A 17,366-nucleotide genomic window follows, 5' to 3' on the forward strand; every position below is an offset into this window, starting at 1 on the left:
GAAAACTTGAACAATTTCCAAACTTGGCCTTTAATTTCTCATCAGTTAACCAAATAATTGATGGGGATTTTTTTGGGGGGGTAGGATAAATTTTTCTAGATGTGCAATGAAGCTATCAAATCCATTAAGCTTTTTGGAATTCATTTTGTCTTCTGATGAATCAAAAGGGAATGGACTTGGTGATAGAGAAAAAAAAATCATTTTCATCTCTTATCTTTTCCTTCTAGTCACCTATAAGAGAAGAATGAAATCATACTCAGCAAAGATTGGGCAATCATGAGAAAGAAAATCGGGGTATTTGAGGAACTTTCAGAAGCAGCAGATAAAATTCAACTTTGTGTAGGTGGATGGGAAGTGTTTAGAGATGGGGAGGTGGGCACAGAAACGGAACTAGTTAGAGTAAGAAGGTACCCAACTCCCATATAGGTCACTGTTGCCACTATTCTCATTCAGTTACTCTGGACAACAGCAACAAAAACCCTATATGGCCCCAAGTTTCACTTCAACATTCTAGTCCCTGCCTACCCTCCATCACTGAGGCACCCAGCCCCCTCTCCACATTTCAACCTCTTCCATCCCACTGCCATGGGGCAGGCTCCCTCTCCCTAAAGAAGCAGCTAACAACCAGAAAAACTCACCTCTGCTGAAATATTAACCATCAGCTACATGGGATTTTCCCACTGACGGCAGAACTTGGGGTCTAAAGTACAACCAGCTGTTCATTAGGGTCACTCAAAAGAAAAGTCAAAATGGCAAACACATCTGGATACTTCAGTTAAGTCTTCCACTGAACACAAAATGCAGCAAACAAAATAAAAGGGTTAAAAGGAATGTGTGATAACCCATATCAGAAATCTGTCATTTTGGTGATTTAATTCACCCATAAAAATCCTGTCCTGTTCTATGTCAGGCACTGTGCTGGGTGCTAGAGACAGAGGACAAAGGTTGGTGTGTTGCCCTCAAGGAGCTCACTGGCTGGTGGCTCCAGCACAGCGACAGAACAGAGAACCACCAGGTGCCCAGAGGTGGAGCCCTCGCCCAAACTTGGGAGGTCCTGAAGGCTACTACAATTGGGAGTGAGTTGGTAGAGGGTAAATTAGTTTCCTACGGCTTTCCTAACAAATTACCATAAACTGGTTAGCTTAAAATGACAGTGCTAGAGGCTAGGCAGTCTGAAATCAAGCTGTTGGCTGGGTTGGTTCTTTCCGTAGGCCAAGAGGGAGAAACCATCCCATGCCTCCCTCCTAGCTTCTGGTGTTGCAGCAATCTTTGGCGTTCCCTGCCTTGTAGATGCATCACTCCAATCTCTGCCTCTGTCTTCGGAAGGTCTTCTCCCCTGTGTTTCTCTCTTTTTCTTATAAGGACATCAGTCATATTGCATTTAGGGGCCCCACTCTAATCCAGTATGAATTCATTGTAACTAATTACATCTGCAAAGATCTTATTTCCTAATAAGGTAACATCCTGAGATTCCTGGTGAACATGAATGGGCGGGGGGCGGGGCGGGGGGGGGATGCTATTCAACCCAGTACAGAGGACATTTCAGGCAAGGATGCCAGAGGCCACCGAGCATCCTAAGAATTGTAAGTGGTTCCTTGCAGTTACAGAGTAAGATGCCAGGGAAGTGTAGAAAAAGATTTGAAAAGCGAGGCTGAAATGGATCAAAAAGTATCTCATGTGATATATTAAAGAGTCTGAACACTGCACTGAAAGGTGGTTAAAAAAAATAGGTGGGTTTTAAGTAAGTAAATATTAAAAACACACTCTGGCAGGAGTATAGATATTTAGAAAGAAGCACAGTTAGAAGCAGGGATACTGGCTGGGGTGGTAGTGGCACTAATGCAGGGTGAGACTCTATAATAACACGGTGTCAGTGGGGTCGAAGGGAGGGAACACAAGTGATATTTTTTTTTAATTAATAAATTGTAATTGACAGAATTTTAAGTGGGTCGAATTAACAAAATATATGTTGTTGAAAAATGAGGGTGTCGGAAGCTGAGAAGGGTCCTAGACCTGACCCAGAATTCTGGCGAGCAAGGACAGTGATCATCAAATCTTTAAGCAAAGTCAGAAATAGATTTTTAAAAAGAAACAGACTTGAACACATTGAAAATTGGTTCAATTTTGTGTATGTTGAAAATATACATGTATATACACATATATATACAAAAGTTGATATATGTATAAGAGAGGCTGGGATGGAAATACAGACTGGGATGAAGATCCCTCAAATTAGGTTTCAGCAGGAGCTCTCTGAGAGGGTAGGAGGAGAGGCACAAGATAGGAGAGAGTTGGGGCTTCCCTGGTGGCGCAGTGGTTGAGAGTCCGCCTGCCGATGCAGGGGACATGGGTTCGTGCCCCTGTCCGGGAGGATCCCGCGTGCCACGGAGCGGCTGGCCCCGTGAGCCATGGCCACTGAACCTGCGCGTCCGAAGCCTGTGCTCCGCAACGGGAGAGGCCACGGCAGTGAGAGGCCCCACGTTCCGCAAAATTTCAGCAGGAGCTCTCTGAGAGGGTAGGAGGAGAGGCACAAGATAGGAGAGAGTTGGGGCTTCCCTGGTGGCGCAGTGGTTGAGAGTCCGCCTGCCGATGCAGGGGACATGGGTTCGTGCCCCTGTCCGGGAGGATCCCGCGTGCCACGGAGCGGCTGGCCCCGTGAGCCATGGCCACTGAACCTGCGCGTCCGAAGCCTGTGCTCCGCAACGGGAGAGGCCACGGCAGTGAGAGGCCCGCGTACCGGATAGGAGAGAGTTGGAAGAAGGAACAGTTCTCAGTGCCAAATGCTGAAAAGAATTCACAATAGGACTTTGAGAAATTCAAAGAGAAGAGAATGGAAGAAAGGATATTTAGACAGTGAGTCCCCCCTTCCTGACACTTGGCTCTAGAGGGGAAAGGAGAGACAGAGCAGATGGTAATGGGAATACTGGAAAATAAAGGCAGATGTTATTGAAGGACGGGTTGATGTTTTGTTTGCTTGCTTAAAGAGTTAAGCATTTTTATATATAGATATGAAAGTCCTGTAGAAAGGAAGAGGATAAAAAGACAACTGTAACAAGGAATAATCAAGAATGTAAGACAAACCCATCAGACCTGGGTTATCTATCTCACAGAGATGTTGAGAGGATAACATGAGATAATGATGTGAAATCACTTTGAAAAATCAAGTTGGAATGGTGCAAATTCAGTTACTATTTTAATAATGGTGTTTTCAGTGATGAAGTCTTAACTGCGTGATAGTTTTTGTTTTTATTAAGTTGGCATAATCTGCAGAAGCTAGAACTGTCAATACAAACCCCCACTCTCCCCTGTTCAGGCCCGATACAGACACTCTGAGGCTCTCCTTGTCTAAAAGCCATCCCATGCAGCAAGGTTTCACTGCAGAGAAAGAGAGAGCATTTGCAGATTTGGCACAATTCAATATTCTTCTTTTTTCCGACATAGAAACCATGGCATATGATGCCAAAACTGTACTTTCCAAAACCCATCATAGATATATATTCCCTAGATTTATATCAATTAGATTAAGGTTTCACAAATCTATAAAGAAGTGCACTGCAAAGCTTTCCCTCCCTGTGGCATACTAGTGGATTTCTACTCTGACACACTCATGGAAAACACCAATACAATACTTAGTTGATAACTAAGGTGAGGCTTTCACCCTTTTCCAAGATCTCTAAATAATGAAGATACAGCTACAGACAGCAACTTGACCCACTAAAGAGATTATGAAGAGGGAGACAAAGAGCAGTAATTCCACTCTAGACAGAACACTTCATTAAAAACAATCCTCAATAAATATTGAAACAAAGGTACTTCTCTCTCATTTATCACCAACCCACTCACCTTTTACTCATTGATATGTTCAATGACCAGTGTGTTTGCAGTACTTATAAGTACTCATGTTCTATCTTAAGTGGTCAGAAAAATGATCGTAAAACAAGATCCTCAATTGCAATAAATAGAACACTACACATTTAATACATGCCAGCAAAATGGGCTGCAATATTAAGTCAAATAAGACCAGAATTCAATTCAATTCAGAAAAAAATAAACCCTGAAGCACCAAGCTAATCGTCAGCTCTGATTTTTTTCCCCAGTGTATGAAATGTATATGCTCATAATTAATGTGACATACGAGGAGAGTTTGTATGGAAATACCAAAGGAAAGTTAATGCAATGCATGTGATTCTTATCAACCCTAATATAGCAGAAGCTCCTATCCGTTTCATCAAGGTTCAAAACATTTTAAAACATAGAGTAGTTCAAATCAATTCTCTGCTTTCTGTGTAAATTCAGAAAAAAAGAGTTATTTCTGAGATGTAAGATTTAAGCTAAGAAACAAAAACATGAAGGTCACAGAACTGCCAAAAGTGCAGATATAGCAATGGCTCTAATTATGCTTAATCTTACATATTCTATACATGAGTACAGAAAAACTCAATTGCTGCTGTATTTAGAAAACTAAAATAATGCATGTAATTAGAAAGAGAAAAGGAAAGTAACTTAAGAGTGGACACAAAACATAATTTTTGGAAAATGCAAAAACATACAATAGATTCGCTACTTGAGTTTCTCAAATGGAGGCTTCTACTTGAAGTCCTGAATTACGAGAGATATAAATTTCTCCATAATATTAAGAACAATTACACATGATTTTTTTAATCTATAAAGTGAGCAGATGCCATTTTCTCATTATTTTTATAGAATTATTAGGATAGGAATAAGTAAACTGATTGGTCAAGAGATTACCCTTATATTGAGATAAAGACTATAATTAAAGAGAGATCTCTGTGAAGGGTCATAATAATCAAGATAATATCTTGGTTAATATATTTTAGAAGCAAAACTAACAAGCACTGCCAGTATGCTATTACACTCTCCTACATAAATACTGTGATTCTGTCTGTGAAGCACATTGGTATGAAGTGCCAAGATTTCCATATTTAATGTAATCCAAAAAAGTCCAGATTAAAATATATTACTATTTTATAGGAATATATACGTGTAATATATATAAAATACGTGTGTGCATGTACATGTATCCCTCCCCGCCCCCAGGGATTGGGAGGAAAAGCTGTGGCTTTTTTTGTTCTGAATAGATTACTTGTGCCTGTGTTTTCATTTCTTACTCTCTTTTAATTCACAGATGAGTAAGCACTAGTCCATTAAAAGTATGTAAGGGCCCAGTGCACCAGTAACTAATCTTGAATGAACTTAACATTATATCTATATCCACATAAAATGTTTTAAAGTCTATCTTACTGGAAAATACTAAAAGACGTATTCCGAGACTGTTTATCCAGGTGATAGCCTGGAACATAGCAGGTGCTCAACAAAGGCTTGTAGAGAGAGAAGAAGAATGTGCCAACAGGGAGAAGTCACCATCCCCATGTTAGGCACTGCACTCTTCCTTTCTGGACCCTCCCTTTGACAGCCAGTTAAAAACAGCCAGTTAACGTCTCATCAGTTAGCAGATTCCACTCCATATACCTTACTACAGGCACCTTAATGGGTATCCCTTTAGAAAGAGAAAACAAATACAACCCTACTTGATAAGAGTGTCTTAAATGGTGGCATCAAAGAATCCGTGGTATTACATGGAGAAGAGTATAGAGCTAGGTGATCCTTAGCCCCTTCAAATGTCCCGTGCGCACCTGACCTCACTCAGAGATACACCTATCCTGAAAATTCAAGAGGAAAGGGATGGGATCACATTATTTATCAAGCAACACTGTGAATTTAGCTATTTCTTACCACTTCATTTTTTTCTAAACCAAAGAAATGTTCAGTTTCAAACTTTACTTTAATCCCTTTGATGAGAATATTTTGGAAACTGGAATAACAAGTATCAAAAGAATAGACTGTATGAATTTTTTTTTTTTTTTTAGCTTTTGTAACATGGAATACCAAAATGCCATTAAATTTTGAGCCTGAGGAAATATACATCCTAACAAAATGGTCACATTTCCACACCACTAGGCAGGTCTATTGGAAGCTGTGTTCACTCCCAGCGCAGGAAGTTACAAACTTTAACTCTCTGTTTCCTCACCTAAAAAACACACAGAAGTAAACCTCAAAAGTTTGTATTGAGGATTGCAAGAATGATTTTTATAGATTAATCCAGGTATTCTATACATGTTAGACTCTTTCTCCTTGACCTTTTCTCATTAAAAGAAAAAAAATTCTATACTTCACTGCTTTCTTAAACAAGATATAAATAACAAAACTAATTTTCCTTGACTTTTCCCAGCCAAGTGATAGTAATACATTATTTTATTATATAACGATAAAATAGTGCTTTGCTTACATTTTTAAAAACTTACACAAAATTTTTGTTTTCATCATTTACAGAGAATAGTTTTCCAAAGTATATTTTTTCCCTCGTTTTTAATAAAATTACAAACCTGATAACCAAATATATGCATATTACAGTAATTTTTAAAATACATTAAAAAAGCACAAAGAAGAAAATTAAAATCACCCATAATCCTCTTATGCAGAGATGGTTATTGTTAATTTGAGGATCTTTATTTCCACTCTAGTAATTTGAATGGGATAATTCTCTGCATGTCGCTCTGTAACCTTTTTACATTTCTTAATATTTTATGGACATTGTGAAGGCCTGAATATTCTTAAACATTCTACATAATATATAATATAAAGATCATTTTTATGGCTGCCTATTATTTTATTTCCTGGATATACCATAAATTATTTAATTGAAGCCCTACTGTTAAACATTTAGGGCTGCTGTTGTTTTTAAGCAAGGTTGATATATTGAACCACCATGTACCAATGACCCAGCTTCAACAATTATCAGCTCATGGGTCAGTCTTATTTCATCTATACCCTCACCTATTCCCCACTTTACCTTTAAAAGATAAGAACTTTTAAAAAAACATAACCACAATACCATTATCACACCTCAAAAAATTAACAGTAATTCTTTCATATCATCAAACACCCAAGCAGTGCTCAAAAATCCTTGATATTCCCTCCTTCCCTCTTTCTCCCCCTACTGTCTCTCTTAATTGCTCAAATCAACATCCAAATAAGGTCCACATATGACAAATGATCAATAAACCTCTTTTAATCAATAGATTCTTTTCCATCTGTTTTTTTAATTCCCTTGCAACTTATTTGTTGGGGGGAAAGAAGAAAAAATTGGTCAGTGGATCTAGAGTATTTCTTGTGTCTTGGATTTTGCTGACTGCGACATCATCGGGTCATTTAACATGCTCCTCTATCAACTATATTTCCTAGATATAGGAACTTAGAATTTTGCTCAGATTCAGGTTCCATGTTTTGGTAATACTATTTCATAGGTGGCATGGTGAGCTGCCATCAGGTGGTACATAATATTGGACTGCCTGTCTTTTAACTGATGTCAGTAGCCATTGATAATCAATACCTAAGGTCTATTAATCACTATTAGAGTGGTAATATTCTAATTAAAATAGTTTTGCTAATATAAATAATATACAATAGGGACTTCCCTGGTGGTTGGGAGTCTGCCTGCCAGTGCAGGGGACACGGGTTCAAGTCCTGGTCCGGGAGGATCCCACATGCCGCAGAGCAACTGGGCCCGTGCGCCACAACTGCTGAGCCTGTGCTCTAGAGCCCGCGAGCCACAGCTGCTGAGCCCGCACGCCTAGAGCCCACGCTCTGCAACAAGAGAAGCCACTGCAGTGAGAAGCCCACGCACTGCAAGGAAGAGAGTCGCCCACGCTCGCTGCAACTGGAGAAAGTCTGCGCACAGCGGCAAAGACCCGACGCAGCCATAAATAAATTAATTAAATTTTTTTTTAAGTTTAAAAAAATAATAATATACAAAAGTTAAAATCTTACAGTTAAATATTTGTTCACATCTATGTGTGCATGTTTATATTTAAGAAAAATTCCTAAAAAATTAAATATCTGAATTAAAATAAATTTACATTTGAAAATTTACATTACCATACATATTGCCCAACTTACTGCCCTCCAGGAAAGTTATAACTAAAGTGAATCCCAGTGTTGGGTTACTACTGTTTTAAACGTTTCTGTTAATTTATCAAAACTGTGAAACTCATTGTGGTTTACTTTGCAATATTTTGCTTACCAATAGGACTAAGCATCCTTTCCTTAAATTTAAATTTGTATTTCTTCTTTTATGAATTGTCAGCTCTTGCTCTTTGATATATTTTTTTGGTTAGATGTCTGTATTTTTTCTTTTTTTCCCCTGGTTTCTTAAATATATTTACTGAAGTGTTATGGAAACATGATCTGTGATAAGTAGTGGTACTATAATATATAAAGACTCCATGTACCTGTAACATCCAATTGTTCTCCATGCTGTGTTTGCCCAGCCTAACATTTTATTCAAGATCCTGGTCAAAAATGGCAAAGCAGACACCTGCAAAACATGCTGAACATGACAAACGATTTCAGGGAACAGCATTTTAATTCATCACAATAAAGGACTGAGGTAACTGGCCTGGTCTACCATTATGCTCAGCAAATGATTTTCATTCCAAATATGTTTTCCTTTTATAATTTAAACATTATGCCAATTTATTTTTCAATAGTATTATGCTTAAAGAACACAGAACATTATATACACTAGAGTCTGCCTTAAAAAAAAATCCCTGTACCACCATGTAAAAATGATAGTTTCATTTACCTCTTTGCTTTGCAAATATTCTTTTCCCCCACAAAGAATGATAAGCAATAAGTATTTTTATTATGATGCACTTAAAAGGTAATAAGGAGGATATCACAGTTGAATCACTACAGATATAGAGGTTTACTATTGTCATTTAAAAGCCCTGTACAGATCACATGCCTTAGAACAGGCTCTAACTCTGGAATAAAAAACCACAGAAGCAGTCATGCATGTTCAGCCCAACTTTCCAAATACACCTTTCTGAAAAGGGGAGTTAAAAGTAATTGAAGGTCTAGGAACGACATATTAGACTTTTATGTCATATAAGCCCAAATCTAAAATTAGAAACAGTAATAATATTTAGTAGGAGAAGTAGAAGGTTAAACCTACATAGGTGGGGAAAATACTTAGAATTGAATGAAGTAGCTAAAAAATAAAATTAAGTCTTTGCCACATCAGTATTCACATGTGTGCATTAGGACCATGCAAATAAAATTAATTAGTGCTCGAGTCATTTAGTTACAAGGAGTGGCTAAACTCAATGGTTTTCCCATTTCAAGCATACATAATGCATAATGGAGACAATACAGTCTCTTATAAAGAATAGAAAAGCAAGGAAAGAGGGAGAGAAGGAAAGAAGGAAGGAAAGAATAGAGGGAGAAAGGGAGAAAAGAAGGGAGGAAAACTTGCTGAGAAAATATTTTTCATTTCAGAGAAAACCATCTTTCAATTATATAATAATTAAATAATCACATGCTTATTTCATTATAATCATCCCCATAACGGTCTTTAGTTAAAATCCAAGAAAAGTCCACCTTGGAATTTGAAGATAATCCTCAGGTAATATTTAAATAAACCCAAATATTTCACACTAATTTCCTTAATAGATTACAGATTGGCACAATTGAAAATATAGTCAAAATTCTAAACTATTTCAAAAATAAAAATAAATCCTCACCTCCTTGGAAATGGAAAAATGTTCCTCAAAGACAGTTATTTGAATCATGTCCTATCAAATAGGGTGAGAAAAGCCTAACCATGTGAGCCTAACCACTGTTTAAGCTTGCACAACTCTGTATGAGAGGAAGTAGGTAACAAGTGCACCTCCCTCTTAGAGCTACTTTAAAGATTCAATAAAATAATGCATGTAGATACCTTCGTACAGTGATTGACATAGATGTGCTCAGTGAACATTATTTATTGCTGTTATCAGAGTGGTGATCATCACCATTATATCATCCAAAGTGTCTGTAAAGTTTTACAACAAAAGAGTTTTCCATAAAAATACTTGACCTATAGAAAATTTCTGCTCATCTGGTAAGAGTGCCTTATTACATAGTATATCTGTTTCAAAATAAGTGTTTTAATGGTAGCCATAAAGTAAAAATCAGTAGTTCTCAACGGGGGTGGGAGGATTATTTTGCCCCCCAGGGGACATTTGTTAATGTCTGGAGATGTTTTTGTTTGTCAAAAAGCAGTGGTTGGCCGCTGAGGAGGTGTTGCTACTGGTATCTAGTGGGTAGAGGCCAAGAACCTACAGAGCACAGCCGCCAACAATAGAGAACTATGGTGCCCAAATGTTACCAGTGCTGAGGGTGAGAAACCATGCAGTGAAGCCAACACATCTAAAAAGAAATATTCAGGCCTTCCCCAAAACAAATATTTTTTGAAATCTCCAATATACTTTCCTAATTTATATTTAACTGCAATTGGATTCAGACACAATTTACACAAATTCACTTGATGAAACAGGACAAGATGTACTGTCTCACAAAGCTTAGTTTCATAATCAGAGTTAAATAATTGCCCACTTAAATATCCATGAATTTATCATTCTTTTCTTAAGTAATCTAGTAGCTTATTTATACCTTTTGCGGAAATTCTTAAGAGGCAGTAGTAATTTCTTACATTTGATGGTTAATGTTTAGAATGTATATTTTTGTTCTAATGATTTCAGTAGGAGAAAAAGTACACTGTGAATACATATTAGCCATATGGAAAAGACAATGAGGTTTAGTAATTAAAACTGAAAAGGTAAAGAACTATGCAGTAATTAGAACACTGATTAATCAGCTGATAATTTTGTCTTGATTAATGCTGCTGGTTTCTCTTCTTATTGACCTAGGAAAGGTAGGTTTAGACCAATTAAATATAAATTATTCTCCTTTTTTCACATTCTGGGAAGCTTCCAGTATTCTAAGTCACACTACATTTATAAGAAGTACTATTGAAATGTTCTTACTAAATTGGGCAGCTCAACAAAAGATAGAATTAGGTTCATGTTCCAAACATGTGATGCTTTTATCTAAGGCTAAATTATACTGGTTTATTTCAATATTATCCAGGGAATATTAAAATTAGAATAAATTGCTATTTTTAAAAATCCTCTGATAACATTCAAACAGTTAATAAACAACTAGACACCTTATTCACCTTACCATGTCTAATACGAGAAATTGAGAGAACTGAAGTTGAAGAATATAAGTAGTTATTACATTCAGGGTCTCACTTCATGGAACCTATGCTGGTTACTGGAAAAAAAAATTGTTCTAGCATTAAGGAGATACATTCATTAATTCTTAGCCAATCAGTTTTCTTCTCTTTTTCTTTTTTTCTTTTGCACTCTTACAGGCTTTATTGAGATATAGTCAACATATAACATTGTGTAAGTTTAAGGTATACAATGTGATGATCTATGCGTATAATGCAAAATGATTACCACAGAAGGATCGTTAACACATCCACCACCTCATATAGTTACCAATTTTTGCCTGTTTGCATGATGAGAACATTTTTTTTTTTTTTTTTTTTTTTGTGGTATGCGGGCCTCCCTCTGCTGTGGCCTCTCCCGTTGCGGAGCACAGGCTCCGGACGCGCAGGCCCAGCGGCCATGGCTCACAGGCCCAGCCGCTCTGCAGCATGTGGGACCTTCCCAGACCGGGGCGCGAACCCGGTTCCCCTGCATCGGCAGGCGGACGCGCAACCACTGCGCCACCAGGGAAGCCCCAGGTAAGAACTTTTAAGGTCTACTCTCTTAGCAACTTTCAAGTACACAATATTGTTACCAATAGTCATCATGCTTGATATGGGATGCCCAGAACCAACACTCACCATTTATTATATGCTTAATATATGCTGTGCTTTAAGTAGATTGTGTCACTTAATTCTCACTGCTCTATGGAGTAGGCACCATTATTCCCATTTACTGTTAAAGAAAATGGACTCAGGGGTGACCAGTTTGCCTGCAGGTACACAGCTGGAATGGGGTAATTTGCAAGCTTCTACGGGGCACAGGAAAGTGAATAAGACAAACCAAGTACTCAACGACTATATGCCACATAGGGTAAAGGAGATATGCAATAACTGTATTTATTTATTGTATCTAGCCAGAGCTAGATATTAAAGTTACCACTTGAGATAAGCATTTTAAAAATTGTTATATCTACTTCGGTTAAATTTAGTTGATGTTTGTATTCTTTTAAGACTTTTAAGAATACATAGCTTTATAGTATTATAAAGAGATCAAACTAATATATATATATATATATAGACACATACACACCAACAATGTTTCTTTGAGGCCTTAGAAGTCATATGAAGGTGATGTTATAATAAAAACAGCAACCACAAAAAAACAGCATTACCTAACATTATCATTATTTGAGCACTTTCTCTGAGCGAGGCACTTTGACAAACGTTGATATTTATTGCATGATTAATCCTCAGTGACAAACGTTGATATTTATTGCATGATTAATCCTCAGTCTAGTGAGTTAGGGTCTATTTTAGCCTCATTTCATAGATGGGGAGCCAAAGAAGGGTGAAAAAGAAGGCAGGATATGTTGGGATTGAACTCAGGAAGACTGACCCCACTGTATCTGTTGAAGGTAACTAAAGCATAGGGTCAGTGAGGAGGATGTGTGGGACCATATACTGAAAGATCTGTGGGCACTGTGCAATGAATATATACTTAATTGCGTTGGCTATGTCGAACTATTAAAGGTTGAAAACAGGAGAAGTGAATTTTTTATAATATGAACAATATTGTAGTAAATTAACACTATCAGCAGTATGAAAGAGGAACTGGCAAGCTACAGCCCTACAATTTGCTTATCTCCTTTCAGCCTCATGGTGTGTGTGTATGTGAAGAACAGATAAGTCACTATGGGGAGGGGTGAGATAGGGGTAGGGGATTAAGAGACACAAACTACTGTGTATAAAATAAATAAGCAACAAGGATATATTGTACAGCACAGGGAAATATAGCCATTATTTTGTAATAACTTTAAATGGAGTATAATCTATAAAAATATTGAATCACAATGTTGTATACCTGAAACTAATACAATACTGTAAATCACAACTATACTGTAATTTTTAAAGTCAATATGGCTGGAGGCGAGAGCAACTGGAAGACAAACATAGGAAGAGGAGACTGGAAAGGTAGATTAGGTCAAGATTCTGCAGGACCTTGATCGCTAATAATTTAACCTTTATTTTGTAGGCAGGCTTTATCGTATTTATGATCAAATATTGTTATGTGCTCAATTATGTTTCCCTTAGTATCTAGCATTGGTTAATTGGATTGTACATGTGGTAGACAAACAGTAAATGATTTTATTAATCTATTAATAAATGTTACTTTATTAATTAAACATTAATTTATTATTTTACCTGTAGAGGACTTGATCTAATCAAAACCAACAGAAACATGGATTTCTATGAAAATATAACCTATGTCTAGAAAATAACCTTCATGTTCTACAAAATCAGACAGTAAAAATGACAGATTTTAAGATTATAACCCATGAAACTTATAACTAGAGCATATTAATTTAAAAAATCCTAATTTTTAAAATACGTGCACAGTTTAAAAGACATTAAATACCTAATAAATAAGGAAATACTATGACAAATATGGGACTTTACTTTTAAATAATTATGGGTAAAGGTAACTTGATGGAAGGGAGCATAAGGAAAGCTTCAGGCTGCTGAATGATGTGAAAAGGAACAAAATGTACACAGGAAAGTTGTTCAATTAGCTCATCCAAGACAGAGCACATGGGCAAGTGAGCCAGACAAAGAACTTGCAGTCAGTGGACACCATGGACAGTACTCTTCTCCTCCACGCCTTACATGCTCAGCTGTGTTAGTGTACTTCGAGTCTAAATGTTGTTACTTGCTGGTGCAAAATACGAATTGCACATGAACCCACATAATTTCCATTCTAAGCAGATCTCATTCCCATATTTACAAATTGTGTAAGAGCTAATTAATGTTACAGAAGCACACATATAGCAGGATAGACTATAACTGGAAGTACTGAATATTCAAATACTAACCAGAGATATTTTTTTTCCTTTTTTAAATTAAACATACACTGAAGAATAGTTATAACATGTGAATACATATGAATGAAAAAGAGCTATACAACAGGCAGCCACACGTGGGTCACCACCCAGCTTCAAAATAACATTACTGGTGTTTTTGATGCCATCTCTCTGATCACATCTCCATCAGAGGTAACCACCATCCTGAGTTTAGTCCGTATCGTTCCCTTACCTAATTTGTAGTTTATTCTAATTACTATCTTGTTTGATTTTGCGTATTATAAGTGAAATCATATTGGACGTAATTTTTGCCTTCAATTGTCCGTTAAATACTATGCTTTTTAGGTTTAATTGTGATAATGCACGTAGTTGTAGCATATTCATTTGCATTGCTGTATCATATTGCATTTCATAAAAATATCAAAATTCATTTATCCCTTCCACTATCAATGGACATCTGGGATATTTTCTGCATTCTTGCTATTATATACAAGGTATCTATGCATTATTTTACCTGTCTCCAGGTGCACAGGTACAGCATTTCTTTGGGGTACATACTGCTCCACTGTAGGGAATTGGCATGTTCCACTTTATTACATAATACAGATTGATTTCTAAGGTGGTTTTAACTATTTTCATTCCCAAATACATTGTATGAGAGTTCCCACTGCTCCACATTGCTACCAAAACAAGATATTGTAGATTTTTTTTTTAACTTTTACCAATCTGGTAACTGTAAATGCTATCTCATTGCCATTTCAATTTGTATTTTCATGACTGCTAATAAAGTCAAACATCTGCTGTTTACTTGCAAATCACGGATCCTTTAATGTGAAGTGTACATCCAAATCATTTGTCCATCTTTTCTTTGGCATTATTTGGCTTTTAAATACAAATTTGTAGAATATCTTTGTATATTACAGATTCTAATCCCTTGCCACTGCACGTATATGTTGTTAGTACATTCTTCCTGGTTTTGGTCTATTTTCACTTTTGTAACATCTATTGATAAATATTTGAATTTTTGTGAAATAAAATTTGCCTTTGTAGTTTGCTAATTTTTTTTTCATTAAGAAATCTTTCCTAAGCCAAGGGCATAAATATATTCTCCATTATCTTCCAAAAGATCAGAAATTGCCTTTCACATTTAATATTTTTAATGCAAGGACCTGATCTTTGTATATGGTATGAGAGGTAAGGAAAAGATTTCTTCTTTCCCATACTGACAAAGAGTTGGCTCAGCACAATTCACACAACCAGTACTTTCCCCCACTGATCTGCAATGCCAGTGCTGTCTTAAACAAAGTGTGGGTCTGTTTCTGGACTCTCCTGGTTCAATGGCCTATTTGGCTAAACCCATTAAAACAACAAATATCTTAATTAACCTAACTTTACAATAAGAATTAATATCTGGTAGGACATGTCCCTCAACCTCGTCCTTCCTCTGCAGAAATATCTTGGCTTTTCTTGCCCTTGCTTTTCATACACATTTTAAAATCACATTATCCAGTTCCATACACCCACCCTCAAATTATGATAAAGCTTTCAATATTTCACCATTAAATATGGTGCTCTTTTTCTTTTTTTTTGTCAGCAACTCTTTAGCTGGTTAAGAAAGTTTCTTTTTCACCTTCTCTGCTAAGAAATTTTTATCATTATTTATTATTGAACTGTATCAAGTAAGTTTTTGGACCTATATGATGATCTCATTGTTTTCTGATGCTGTGCCAATGTTACATTCCTATTAAGATAAATTTTGCTTACCATATAATACTGATACACTGGTTGATTTATTCTGCTAATACTTCAAGCTTTTAAATCTAAGTTCTTGGTGAAATCAGACTGTAATGGTCCTTTTTTTAAAAAAAAAATACTGTCTTTGTCTCAAAAATATAAGTTGAGTAGTAGACTCCTTTTTTCTCTCATCTGAATGAATTTTATAAGTTTGGAATTTTCCATTCCTTAAAGCTTTACTAAAATATTTCAATAAAGTGATGGGCTAATGGTGATTTTTGAGGACATTAACTACTGATACAATTTTTTAATGGATATAGAGCATTTGTATGTTCCATTTTTTTTTTCCTGTTTTGGTAATTTATGCTAGAAATTTGCCATTTTCATGTTTGTCTCAAGTTTGGCAGCAAAGAGGTGTCACTAATGTCCTATTATTATCTTTCTAAAAAAGGACGAATTTTTCATTCTCTAATCATCTGTCTTCCAAATGAGTTTAATCCATTTTGGCTTTTAACGGAAAGGTTTAGTTCATCCGTATTATGATTACATATACATTTTCTTAGTTGGTGTTTCCTTTTTATCCCTTTTTTTCTGTTCTTTTTTTTACCTATTTGACTTCTTTTTTTTAATACATCTTTTTTGGACTATATTTACTTCACAATACCGTGTTAGTTTCTGTTGTACAACGAGGTGAATCAGCCATATGCATACATATATCCCCATATCCCCCCTCCCTCTTGAGCCTCCCTCCCGCCCTCCCTATCCCACCCCTCTAGGTCATTGCAAAGCACTGAGCTGATCTCCCTGTGCTATGCTGCTACTTCCCACTAGCTATCTATTTTACATTTGGTAGTGTGTATATGTCCATGCCACTCTCACTTCACCCCAGCTCTCCCCTCCCCGCCCCCGCCCCGTGTCCTCAAGTCCATTCTCTATGTCTACATCTTTATTCCTGCCCTGCCGCTAGGTTCATCAGTACCATTTTTTTTTTTTAAGATTCCATATATATGTGTTAGCATACGGTATTTGTTTTTCTCTTTCTGACTTACTTCACTCTGTATGACAGACTCTAGGTCCATCCACCTCACTACAAATAACTCAATTTTGTTTCTTCTTATATTTCATTGTATATATGTGCCGCATCTTCTTTATCCATCCATCTTTAGGTTGGTTCCACGTCCTAGTTATTGTAAATAGAGCCTTCTTTGGTGAAATGTCTATTTAGGTCTTCTGCCCATTTTTTAATTGAATTGCATTTTTAATATTGAGCTCCATGAGCTGTTTTTATATTTTGGAGATTAATCCTTCCTTTGTCCGTTGTTTCATTTGCAAATATTTTCTCCCAAAAGGGTTGTCTTTTCGTCTTGTTTATGGTTTCCTTTGCTGTGCAAAAGCTTTTAAGTTTCATTAGGTCCCACTTGTTTATTTTTATTTCCATTACTCTAGGAGGTGGGTCAAAAAAGATCTTGCCGTGGTTTATGTCAAAGAGTGTCTTTCCTATGTTATCCCCTAAGAGTTTTATAGTCTTACATTTAGGTCTTTAATCCATTTGGAGTTTATTTTGTGTATGGTGGTAGGGAGTGTTCTAATTTCATTCTTTTACATGTAACTGTCCAGTTTTCCCAGCACCACTTATTGAAGAGTCTGTCTTTTCTCCA

General features: G+C 36.5%; 1 pseudogene; it reads left to right on the forward strand.

Moving 5' to 3' along the window:
* Positions 1–276: 276 nt before the first annotated feature.
* Positions 277–17,366, forward strand: part of LOC102990629 (lethal(2) giant larvae protein homolog 1-like) — a 125,756-nt pseudogene continuing 108,666 nt past the window's right edge.

The sequence above is a fragment of the Physeter macrocephalus genome, chromosome 12 (genome assembly GCF_002837175.3).
Source record: "Physeter macrocephalus isolate SW-GA chromosome 12, ASM283717v5, whole genome shotgun sequence".
NCBI lineage: Eukaryota > Metazoa > Chordata > Mammalia > Artiodactyla > Physeteridae > Physeter > Physeter macrocephalus.